Below are 11,005 nucleotides of genomic sequence, written 5' to 3'. Positions count from 1 at the left end.
CTCTGACTGAGCAGGTCTCCATGGTTTCTCCTGTTCAGCTGCTGGTTACACATGTGACTAAGGGGCTATGCTCGGGACCTTGAGCAAACTTCTCGATCTTCCTTAGAAATGGAAAGGGATTCTGACATCTTCCCCCTAGGGATCATTGCCAAGGAAAAATTAGACAATGGAAACCAAGTACCTAGCCCAGGGCCTGGCCCCTGGCAGATGCTGAATAAAACCCCCTTCCTCTGCCTCAGCCTAGAACGTGAGCAAGAAAGGACATCTGAACAGACAAAGCAGGTCCCACAAGGGCCATGCACTCACTCTACACACACCTCGGAAGGCTCTCTCAGCAGCTCACCTGGTTCACAGTGTGCAGCAGAGTGAGCGTGTGTCTAGACTTTGCACTCAGACTACTAGGTTCAAATTCTTTGTCTGCCACTTTCATCAAAAAGTTATACATTTCTCTAAGCTCTAGATTACTTGCCTAAAAAAGGATTCTAAAAAATTTACCTAACATTTAAATGATTGCAGGATTAAATGTCAGGAAGCATGTAAGACAGCCCATAATCAAAACTCAGTAAATTATTATTGGTGTTCACCAAATATTAGAATAAATGTTTTTATAGTTTTCACATGAATAGTTTCACTAGCCATATATATTTAATAAAATTGTGTACTATAATATACTTAATTGTATCCCAACCTTTGAGTATTCAGTTTCATTTTACTTTTATTTATTTATTTTTACCTATTTATTTTATTTATTTATTTATTATTTACCTATGGTAAATGATGCTTCAGTGAACATCTCCATGCAGGTATCAATTTCTTCCACTGAAATTCTTCCCTTAGGATAGACTCCTAGAAATGGGATTGTTCACTTAAAAGGCTTGTTCAGCAATTCCTGAAGATATTTCCATAATACCACACCGGGAAGAGTGGCTGCAGAGAGTTATTTGATAATACAAAACACCCAGAAAGGGTTATTTATGCTCAGCAATCACTCCTAATGGAGATCTTTCTTTCATGCTAGCTTTTTATTTTACTCCATTAGGTTCAAATCCATGGCTTTAAACCTTGTTGCATTACGTGATTATTTACATTTCGAATACAGTGGGGGCTGTTATTCATAGTTACTCGTTTTATTAAAATCTTGTTAATGTTACAGTTGATATAAAGTTATTTATTTTTTGCAACGGGGCTTTACCCATTTTTTCTTTTTTGCTTTTATTTATTATAGTGAGGGGCTTGACTCTAACTTAGGCAAAACCAGAATGAGTTGGCTCCTATAAATTGAGAGGGCTGTACAAGTTAGGCAAAGCGAGATCCAGGGGCTAACCCATGTGGTCTTAGCCCCATCACTCCGTTTCTCTGCTCTGATTCCTTCCATGTGTTGGCTTTGAGTTCAGGCAGGTTTTCTTCACAGGACTTCAAAACAGACTTCTGGTTGTCTGACTCCAAGTCTTTAAGGCTTGGGACCCAAAGAGCTAAAAGGTCTCTTTCCCCCAATTTACACCAAGTAAATCTTATCAAGTCTCTGATTGGCTTTTTTGGGTCAGGTGTCCACATCTGAGCCAATCAATGTGCTGGGGGAAGGGTCCTGGGCTCTGATTGGCCAAATTGGGTCATGTGCACCCAAGTCGTGATGCTGGCGTCAGAGGCCGTGGGCTCACGAGTTAAAGCTCCCTTGCGCTCCACGGGGAAGAGAGGGATTCTGGGATGAAGAGGAAGGTGAGCTACCAGGCTTCTCCGGACGTCATCGTCTTCTGTGAAACGGAGATTACAGTGGTGCCTATTTCCCAGACTGGTCGTGCAGGTTACGTAAAACAATGGGCTTGTCACTCTGCCTGGCATGGAGTAGATTTCATTAACTGTTAGCTTTGAGGACAGCCACGATAGTCACACCTACTATGAAGTAAATCTGATTACTATAAAGGCACTTAACCTGGGCATGGTAGTCCTCTAGCCCTGTAGCTTTTGAAACGGGAGGAGTGTTACCAAGCGGCATTCCAAATGTCTTCCTAGAAATGTTGGAAAATCCCTAATCCTTCCTGGGCACTGTGCCTGGCACAAGGCAAGAGCCTCTTTCTCTTTTTCATTTGTTATCTTTTCCTAGTCTTCAGGCCCCTCCTGATGTCTGCCCTGTGGCTACTTTTTTTTAACCCACCTGTAATTATCAGAAGCTACCAAGTACCCGGTTCCCCACTTGTGGGGAAAAAAAGGGAAACCGTGGCTTCCTGGGGTTCTATCAGTCCCTCCCAGAGGTGTATGCCTAATCAGAGGGAAGCAGGAATGGGCGAAATCTTTCCCGCGGGTGCCTGAGGCGGTGAGCTGTTGACTGCATGTTCTGCCTTTGAGAGGAGTGCCAGCCTTGAGGGTGGTGTGTTATGTTCTCAGATTCAATGCAGGGCAGCCCACGTGACTCAGTTTCTCTCACAGTGCAGCAAAATCTAAGATATAAAACGATCTTTCTCCTCTTCCTGCTTTAACATCTCTGAAATCAAAATATGCCTTCTAATAAGTGTGTGTATTGTAGGTAGTGGATTACCAGCCTTCCACAGCCCCACACCTACTTCTGTCTTATAATAAATTGATGCCGCTTCTTACCATCAGTGGTGTCATAAACCTGAGAAATATAGTAATGTGCATGCTAAGGTACTGTAGGCACTCAGGGACTGTACTAAACATTTATGTGCATGATTAGGCTTAGTCCTTCTAACTACCCTGCGGGATAGGCTCAGCTGTCTTCATTTAACTACTAGAGAAACTGAGTCTCCAAGCGGGACTTTGATGAAAGTTGCATGGTTTGTAGGTGGCCAACCCAGGATTCAAACCCGGGCAGCTCTTTCTCATTCCAGAGCTGTGCTGTTTTGTGATACGTTAAAGTTTCCTTGTTGGTTTTGAGGGTTAGATCTTGCAGCGGGGGAGCATTCTACTTTGTTTTTTATAATCAACAACCGGGTCAAAAGGGGAAGCCCCTTTGTTCCACCCCACCTTCCCCTCCCCATGGCACCCACCTCAGGCGCCAAGCGGCAAGCAAGTTGTGAAACCACCACGAGATGGCGCTTTTGATCTTTCTCCTTAATGTGAGCTCTGGGCCCGGACTGCCTTTCCCTGGTCTTTCTGTTAACCCACAGAAATGTGTTTAGTGGATCTGTTGCTTGGTGGTTTTCAGAAGAATTAAAGCCTTGCAGCCTGCTGGAAAAGGAAGAGGTCATAGTTGGGGTTGGACGCCATGAGGGGAGTGTGCATGGAAAAGCTGTCTGGACAGAAGAACTCTGTTCAGCACCCAGATGGTCGCTGGAAACCAGTGGTGGTGTTTGGTCATTTCATAGTAAGCCTCTTCTCCTTGGGCTGATTTCTTTAGTATAAGAGTTCTATGAGTTCACTCAAGAATCTGTTTGAAAAAGAGTGAGCTAGGAATTTCAGTGTCCCTTCAAGAGCTTTTAGGGAATCTCAAGTCAGAGGCTTCCTGAACCTTCTCCTTCCCACCACACAGCTGCCTGCACTGAGGAGGGCTGCTGTGGGGTGGGAATATGGGGGATACCTTCGGGAGAGTCCACCTGCTGGGCTCCGGGGTGTACCCAGGTGTGGGAGGGACACAGGACCACCCTTCAGGTCACCTTTCAAATGACTCAGATGAATGAATGTCACAATTTTAGGACTGGCATGATCCGGGTGTTGGGGGAGGGGGGTCCCAGACATGCCCTTGACCATGTGTGGATGATAACATTTCCTAATGATTCACAGAGTCAAATATATGCTCTAAAAGAAGAACCTGGACATCAGGGCTCCGTTCCAAGAAGCATTCTCCCAGCTCACTAGCCCCAAGTGACCACTTTCCTTGCTCTCCCTCCTCCCAACAGTTGTAAAACACATATTCTGTGCCAGGTGCTCACCGGGGGCTGGGAATTCCGAAACAAATCTATTCACTATTGTTAGGGAACCCACAACCTAGTTGAAGAGATAAAAATGCAGTTTAATGTGGTAATGCTGAGAAGTGGTAAAATAGTGAGGCTGGGTTGAAATCCTGGCTTGGTTGTCTGGTAGCTGGGTATCTTTATGCAAGTGATTGAATCTCCATCAGACCCAGTTTTCTTGTGTATAAGACAAGGATGGTAGTATCGATGTCATTGGGTTGATGTGAAGATTAAATGAGAACTTGTGTAAGGTACCTTGCCCTAAGCTTAACCCAGGGAGATGCACAAGTCTCATTGATCTCCTTACCCTCTAAGGGATTTGCAAACATTTTTAATACACTGGGTGATAGAATGTGAATTTCAAATACTTCCCAAAGGTTGAAGTGACACGGAATAAACCCGTAAGATTAATTGGGGCACATGTAAAGTGGCAGGGCTAGCTTCAAAGGCTCAATTGCCCCAGTGTGAGATTGGAGTGGAGATATGTGTGGCATGGAATTCTGCTCTGTGTGATGAGGTCTTGGTGGCCAATTAAATGCCTGCTTAAAGGATGTGACTGGGTGGCTGAGAACATGAGCAGACTTAGATGGTGTGAATAAAAGTACTCTGTCTAACACAAAGAAAATGAGCCACAGCCACACAGCAGGTGGTTTGGGAGAGTGACCTGGAAAGCAGGGACCTGGAAGCCATCATCTAGAATTCCTGAGAGGACAACAGGGTTAGCCTGGGAGGTCAGGTGTGTTCCAGCATGGCCGCTGCCTTCTGAACATCTCAAGGCTGGCACCTGGAATAGGCATTGTGCTACCTCTGTGTAGCTCTGGGGAGGGAACTCAGGAAGCGCCTTTTACTGTCTTGATTTAATCTTAACAATTTTTTAGCATGTGGACTCTTCCAATCATAGAGCGAGCTACTTTTTGAGCTGTGAGGCTGTTGTTACTGGAAATATTCAAACCACCCGGATGTCCTACCTGGGATCCTCTAAGGCAGGAATTACGCACACAGGGCCCAAGGAGCCATAAGGATGACGTCAGGGAGTTCAAGAATCTCCTGAAATGATTTGCAAAATATACTGTGCATTTTTTTTTTTCAGGGAAAAGAAATCATATTTTTCATCAGCTTTTCAAGGGGGCCCAGAGTTCAAAAGCAGTTAAAAATTTTACGGTTTTAGAGAAATTTTTCTAGCGGATATAAGGTAGGACTGGATTCTAAGGTATTTTTTCCCCAGGTTTAAGATTCTTCGGATTGTGGAATACATTTTTTGAGGAACATGAATTTATTATTATTAACTACTATTCACTGTATGCTTGTTATATGCTACACAAAGTGTTACATATTCTTTTTGAATTATCTCATTTAGTGTCTCAAAAAATTCTTTGAAATTAAGCACTATTATTGTTCTTATTTTGCAGGTGATGACACAGGCATGGAAATCTGCCACGGTCACAGAAGGTTTCAGATGCCTCTTTGGTAAATAAGTGCTTCAAGTTTGACCTTTTTATGCCTGATAAATGTAATGTTGGCTGGGCATGGTGGCTCAAGCCTGAAATCCCAGCACTTTGGGAGGCCGAGGCAGGTGAATCGTTTGAGGTCAGGCATTCAAGACCAGCCTGGCCAAAATGGTGAAAGCCCATCACTACTAAAAATACAAAAATTAGCTGAGCGTGGGTGGCGTGTGCCTGTAATCCCAGCTGCTTGGGAGGCTGAGGCAGGAGAATCGTTTGAACCTGAGAGGCAGAGGTTGCAGTGAGCTGAGATCGTGTCCCATTGCACACCTGCCTGGGAGACAGAGCAAGATTTCATCTCAGGGGAGAAAAAAACTAATGTTAATCCAGGTAAATTAATCCAGGTTTTATAGGATATGAAACTGAAGTTTTCCTTGGACATTTTAAAGGCAGATGATAATAACAATAGCAATAATAATAACTACCATTTATTTACTGCCTAGTTTCTGTGTTGAGACATTTATCTCATTTAATACTCACTATAGCTGTGAAGTTGAAACTGGCAGAAATTAATTTGCCCATAGGCCACTAGACTTTGAAGGAGAGGGGTGAGGACAGCTCTGTAGACACCTGGGGATGGACATCGGGCTGGGGGTCTGGGCCCTTCTGTATATCCATTTCCATGAGGAGCCACTGGAATATTTCCAGGGAAGTACAGAAAACCCCTAGCATCTGGAGTGGGTGAGCATCCAGGTAAGACAGTGACAGCTGGACATTTCCTGAAGCCCCAGGACTGATGCGCTTGCCCTGGGCCAAATACAGAGAGGAAGATGGAGGTAGTAAACCTGAAGGGTTCAGGGGCCACCCCAGAGCTGCCCTGACTCCAGGCCAGGTGGCTCAGAGAGTCTGTGACACCAGCAGGAACCCCATGGCTTGCATCTTAGTCTTCTGCCTTCTCTCCCACCCCAGCTCCTTCAGGCTCAGGGAGGGAAGAAAGTGAGCAGCCTTTTGGTGGGCTAACACTCCAGATTTGACTAAAACCTTCAGTCCTTGCTAAGGTGGGGGAGGGAGCTGCACCTGTCGGTCTCAGGTAAGGATCTCCCAGGCTTCTCAGTATGCTTCAGCCTTCTGCAGCCTCCTTGAATTGGAATAGGATGTCAAAGGCCCATATCCCATTACCACTCCTCTGAAGCAGCTAATCCCCCACTTAAAGCGCATGCCAACCACGTTGTCAAGGAAAGATTTGCCTCAGTTATCTTGGAAGTTCAGCTGCTTGGCTGACTTTTGTTTTCTTGAAACCAGAACCTGATGCTTAAATTGTCTGGGGAATCTCATATGGGCAGACACACGGAGAGAAGGACAGTGATTTTTATTCCGTTCTTCATTCAACAGTTGAGTCTCCAAAATACCTGGTGCCTCCCAGGGAACAATCCGCCAACATCAGATCCCACCTTGGTCTAGCAGGGAAGGCAGGCCAGTCTAGAATAGGGGATTGTAGGGTACTTTATGGGCCTAAAGAGTTACCATAACTTCTAAAGGGCCCAGACTTACTTGGGAGTTGGTGATCCAAGGGGAGAGGTTGACTGATTGTTCCTTAGACGTCATACAGTCCCACACCCCACATACTTTTCTGCTAGGCCCTGTTGGTGGGGTGATTATACAGCACATCAACCATACTTGGACTCTTTTGAGAGTGAAAGGGAACATTCTTCATAATTGCATTGGGTCAACTACCATTAACCAGGACTGTCTCAAGCCAACCAGAATATATGGTCATCCAACCTAGGAGTGTCCAAAACTTTTAACACTGCCCAGGACTACTTAGCTTCTCTAAACCTTAAGTTCTTCATCTGTAAAATGGGACGAATAATGCAGCTTGGTGAGAAGTACGGTTGTGGTTATGGTGTAGGTTAAACTTTGCCACCCCTCAAAATATGTGAAATCAGTAGGATCGGTACCCTAGTAGCCATAAAGGAATTGAAAGATATGCTTTATCTCATAATTTTCTTGGCTTATGAAATTTTTTGGCTGTACCAATGTGAATACTTACCTCCAGTCTGTCTTTGTAGGCCATTGTTTCTGGGGGAAAAAAGCCTTTGTGATTTAGAAATGATTCTTGTGCGAGGGCTGCCTTTAAATAACAATGAGTTGAAAGAAAGAGCCTGTTGCTTCACCATCCCGTTGCTCTGGGGGAGTACCTTTGAATATTAGAGAGTCTCATCTGCATCTAATTAGATGTGCCTACCACTCATCCCAGAATATCAGCTCTGTCCTCATTGTGAAATGGGGCAGATTCTTTGAAATCCAGCTTTGAACTGATTTTCTACCCAACAGAAAATCATTTTGCTCTAACCAAAACTTTGAGTTGAACTTGATGACATCACGGTCATTTTGCGTCTTCGGTGTGTTTGGTGTTGGGGAAAACCCCCTGCTGCTTCTCTACTCAAGTGGAATTTGTGTCTACCAAATATGAGCTGGAGCAGCCATTTCACAACTCCAGGGCTTCCTTTCTGGATCAGGGGGAGAGGCCCTAGAGTAGCATATGACTTCTGCAGGCTCCTGCCTGTAGGAGACAGAACTAGACACCAGCAGAACAAACCTGGCTGAGGCTGGTTTTTCGTGGGGCCCAGGTTAACTGGATGATGAATCTCCATTTGATAAACAGGGGGTCAGCCCTGAGCCCGAGCATGGGAGCACAGTGGAGCATCCTGCGGGCTGGGGTGGACAGGAACCGTAAGACACTGCGTACTTCAGAGAGCAGACAGTCTCCTTGGAGCCAGACACATGTGGGTTTGAATCCTGCCTCTTTCACCTGCCAGCTCTGTGAATATGAGTGATGTGTTCATCTCACTGAGTCTTGGTTTCCTCCTCTGTAAAATGAGCTTCAATAGAACACCCCCATGTGGTCATTACCAGGACTCAGTGGCAAATGTATGTAAGGTACATGAGGCCCTCCAAACAGGATCTGGCTCACAGTTGGCAGTAATTACACCTGTCCTTGTCACTGTCCTCATGCAGCCTCAGGGAACTTGGAGAGCCCTTGGCTGAGGCACCTGGACTCTTGGCTGCCCTCTGGCAGTGAGACTCAGCTCAGACTTGGATGGAGGAAGCTGGGAAATGTTACTTTGACAGGAAGAAAATAGCTTAGGGTTTTAGTGCTTTCTTGAAAACCTCCAAGAATATCCATGGAACTTTTCAAAAACAGGAGGAGAAGAAAATACCCCAGGGGCTCTAAAAGCAGCATGGCGTCTTCCTTGTATGTGAGGTTGAGCAGGAAAGGTTGTGTGGGCTTCCTTGGCCTTGAGGTTCCAGAGGCTCCCACCGCAGGTCCTGGCAGGACAGGTAGGAGGTAGTGACCCAGGAGAGAAGGGAGCTGGGCGAGAGGGGAGTGGGGACTGAGGCTGGGCTCTGCGGACGTGCATCTGGGGCATGGCTGATGTTCCCGGGCCTCCTCTAAGTGCCCCAACGTTCTCTACTTCTCTGTTTTCAGCCCTTTGCTGTGGCTATCCCATCTCATCACACATGGACACGGTGGCCACAGGCCATGTCAGAGCCAGTATGGAATCAACACCTTTTTTTTTTTTTTTTTTTATCTTGCCTGATAATGACTTGCAGTCTGCCATGAGCCTTCCCAGGACTGACAGAGGTCTCCTCCTCTGACCCTGGGTGAGGCACCTGCCCTTTTGGGGCTGCCGCAGAGCCTGCCATGAGTCCATCTGGCAGTCAGACCAACAGGCAATTTCAGGCAGCTTCTTTGCCTCCCTCGTAGACTGAGTTACTGGAGGGGCCATCTCCAACATGCAGCACAGAGCATTTAATCATGAAACAGTAGCTGGGTGAATGAATGGTTGAACTCTGTCCTTGGATAAAGGAGCACAGCACAGTTTGCATATAGCAGTAGCTCAGGAATGCGTGAAGAAAGCATGTTCTCCGGGATCTCCCTATGATCCTAATATTAAACTGTGTTTGAGTACGTCGTAAGTGCTATCATAGATTCTGTGAAGTTTTTACAAAGGAGCATATGACACAGCCCGTGTTTCTGAGAAGGGCCTCTTCTTAGATGCTCAGGTTAAATTCAAACTGTTAAATTGTAGTGCAAGTAGTGTAATAATTTAGGACCAAAATGAGTCCCCCATATGGGTATTAGAGTTGATACTGGAGGCAGGGTTGGCTTCATGGGCTTGCGGCATGTGAGTCTCACAGAGCATGTCTGGAGAGGGCCCCATGCTTGGTTTAATGCCCTGCTGTGGCCATCTAGAAATTCTTAATAATTTTTGAACAAGGGGCCCTGCATCATTTTTGTTTTTTTCTACCTAGCCGTGCAAATTGCATAGTCAGTCCAGGGTGACCAGGAGAAGCTCCGCGTGGAGGAGTCGAGCCGCAGGCCTGGGCTGGAGTGCTCTGAGGACATGGCTATGCTGGTGTCAGCCCACCGCAGCACCAGGACTGCTCAGAATGAGCCTGTGGGAAGTCAGAGGCAATGGCATTTGGTTCCAAAACAAGCCTAACTGTGAGGAGGTAGTGGCTGCAGAGGAGGTGGGGCCTGCCCCTTGTGCAGAGGAGAAGCTCACTCTTACCCAGGGAAGCCTGTGAGAGCCACGAACACAGGACCCACTCTGAAAGGCCGCCTGGTCTCGTTTTGCTGCACTAAGTACTCTCTTTGCTGGAAGGTGGCAGGTGGACACCCCGTAGGGCTATGGGAGACCCGGAGGAGAAAAGGTACAGGAAAGAGGTCTGTAACCCCAGGAAAGAAGATTCCTCTCTGGGCCTCGTGCAGTTCCGGGCGCCTGTGGATCCTCATTTGGTGTTTCGTGAAGTGTTTGAGCTCAGAATCTATTCTCAGTGGTCGGGCTAATCCCTGTCTGCTGGAGGAAAGGGCCCAAGCTCTCCCTGGAAGCATAGCCCAGCCTCTGTTCTCCTTGGACTCCACCTCTGTAGGGAATGGAGACATTTACACACAGCCTCTCCACCCTTTCTGCTCTTTGACCGACTGAGGCTTGAGTTCCAGGACTCCCTCTCCTCTCCTAAGCAAAGTGCTTCCCTTCTCTGGGCACCTGCAATGTAGCACATCGTGGGAGCACAGATAGAGCATGCAAGGCCAGTGCTTGGGTGAGTGCCCGGATCAGTGGCTGGCCCGCTGTGAGGTGACACTGTTGCTGTTACTAATGATCCAATCTGTGACTTGGGACGTCAGAGAAGGGAGGGACCATCCAGGCCAGCAGAGTTGGAGGAGGGTGGCCTAGCTCTAGAGCCACAGGCAGGTCGAGGAGAACCCCAGCAAGGACAGGGGGTTCATAAGCAATACCCGCACCCTGTACTGTCTTGGAGCAGCTTTTGTGTGGGGCAGCCAGGGCTCTTCAGCCAGCTTTGTACGCTGCCTTTCCCTTCTGAGGCTCCACTGGTGCTGCTCTGAGGCTGGGCAGGATTTGGGGCTCCCAAAAAGAGGCTCAGCCTCTCCTCTGCCTTGCCTTGGCATGCACTGTCTTATGGGGCTCTCCCATTCTGTTCTGTCTGTTGGTATTGGGGTTTCCCTGTCCAGTCTACCTCCTTTCTCTGTAATGAAGGGAAAGGCAGGACCGCCCTGGGCATTCATGGTCTCCAGTTCACTGTGGCCTCAGCCCGCCCCTCCTGTACCTCTCAGCAGAAAGGCTGCCAGTC

The 11,005-nt window shown here is 47.0% G+C and overlaps 1 long non-coding RNA gene across 1 annotated transcript in view; it reads left to right on the top strand.

The window, feature by feature from the left end:
* Positions 1–1,642: 1,642 nt before the first annotated feature.
* The window catches only part of LOC141580334 (uncharacterized), a 171,985-nt gene continuing 162,622 nt past the window's right edge, over positions 1,643–11,005 (top strand). Inside the window, exons 1-2 of the long non-coding RNA XR_012512564.1 lie at positions 1,643–1,716; positions 5,315–5,372. This is a non-coding gene — a long non-coding RNA (uncharacterized LOC141580334). The remainder of the gene's footprint in view (positions 1,717–5,314; positions 5,373–11,005) is intronic.

The sequence above is a fragment of the Saimiri boliviensis genome, chromosome 1 (genome assembly GCF_048565385.1).
Source record: "Saimiri boliviensis isolate mSaiBol1 chromosome 1, mSaiBol1.pri, whole genome shotgun sequence".
Taxonomy (NCBI): Eukaryota; Metazoa; Chordata; class Mammalia; order Primates; family Cebidae; genus Saimiri; species Saimiri boliviensis.
Note: the sequence above shows the minus strand (reverse complement) of the source record. Positions and strands in the feature narration are given on the sequence as shown.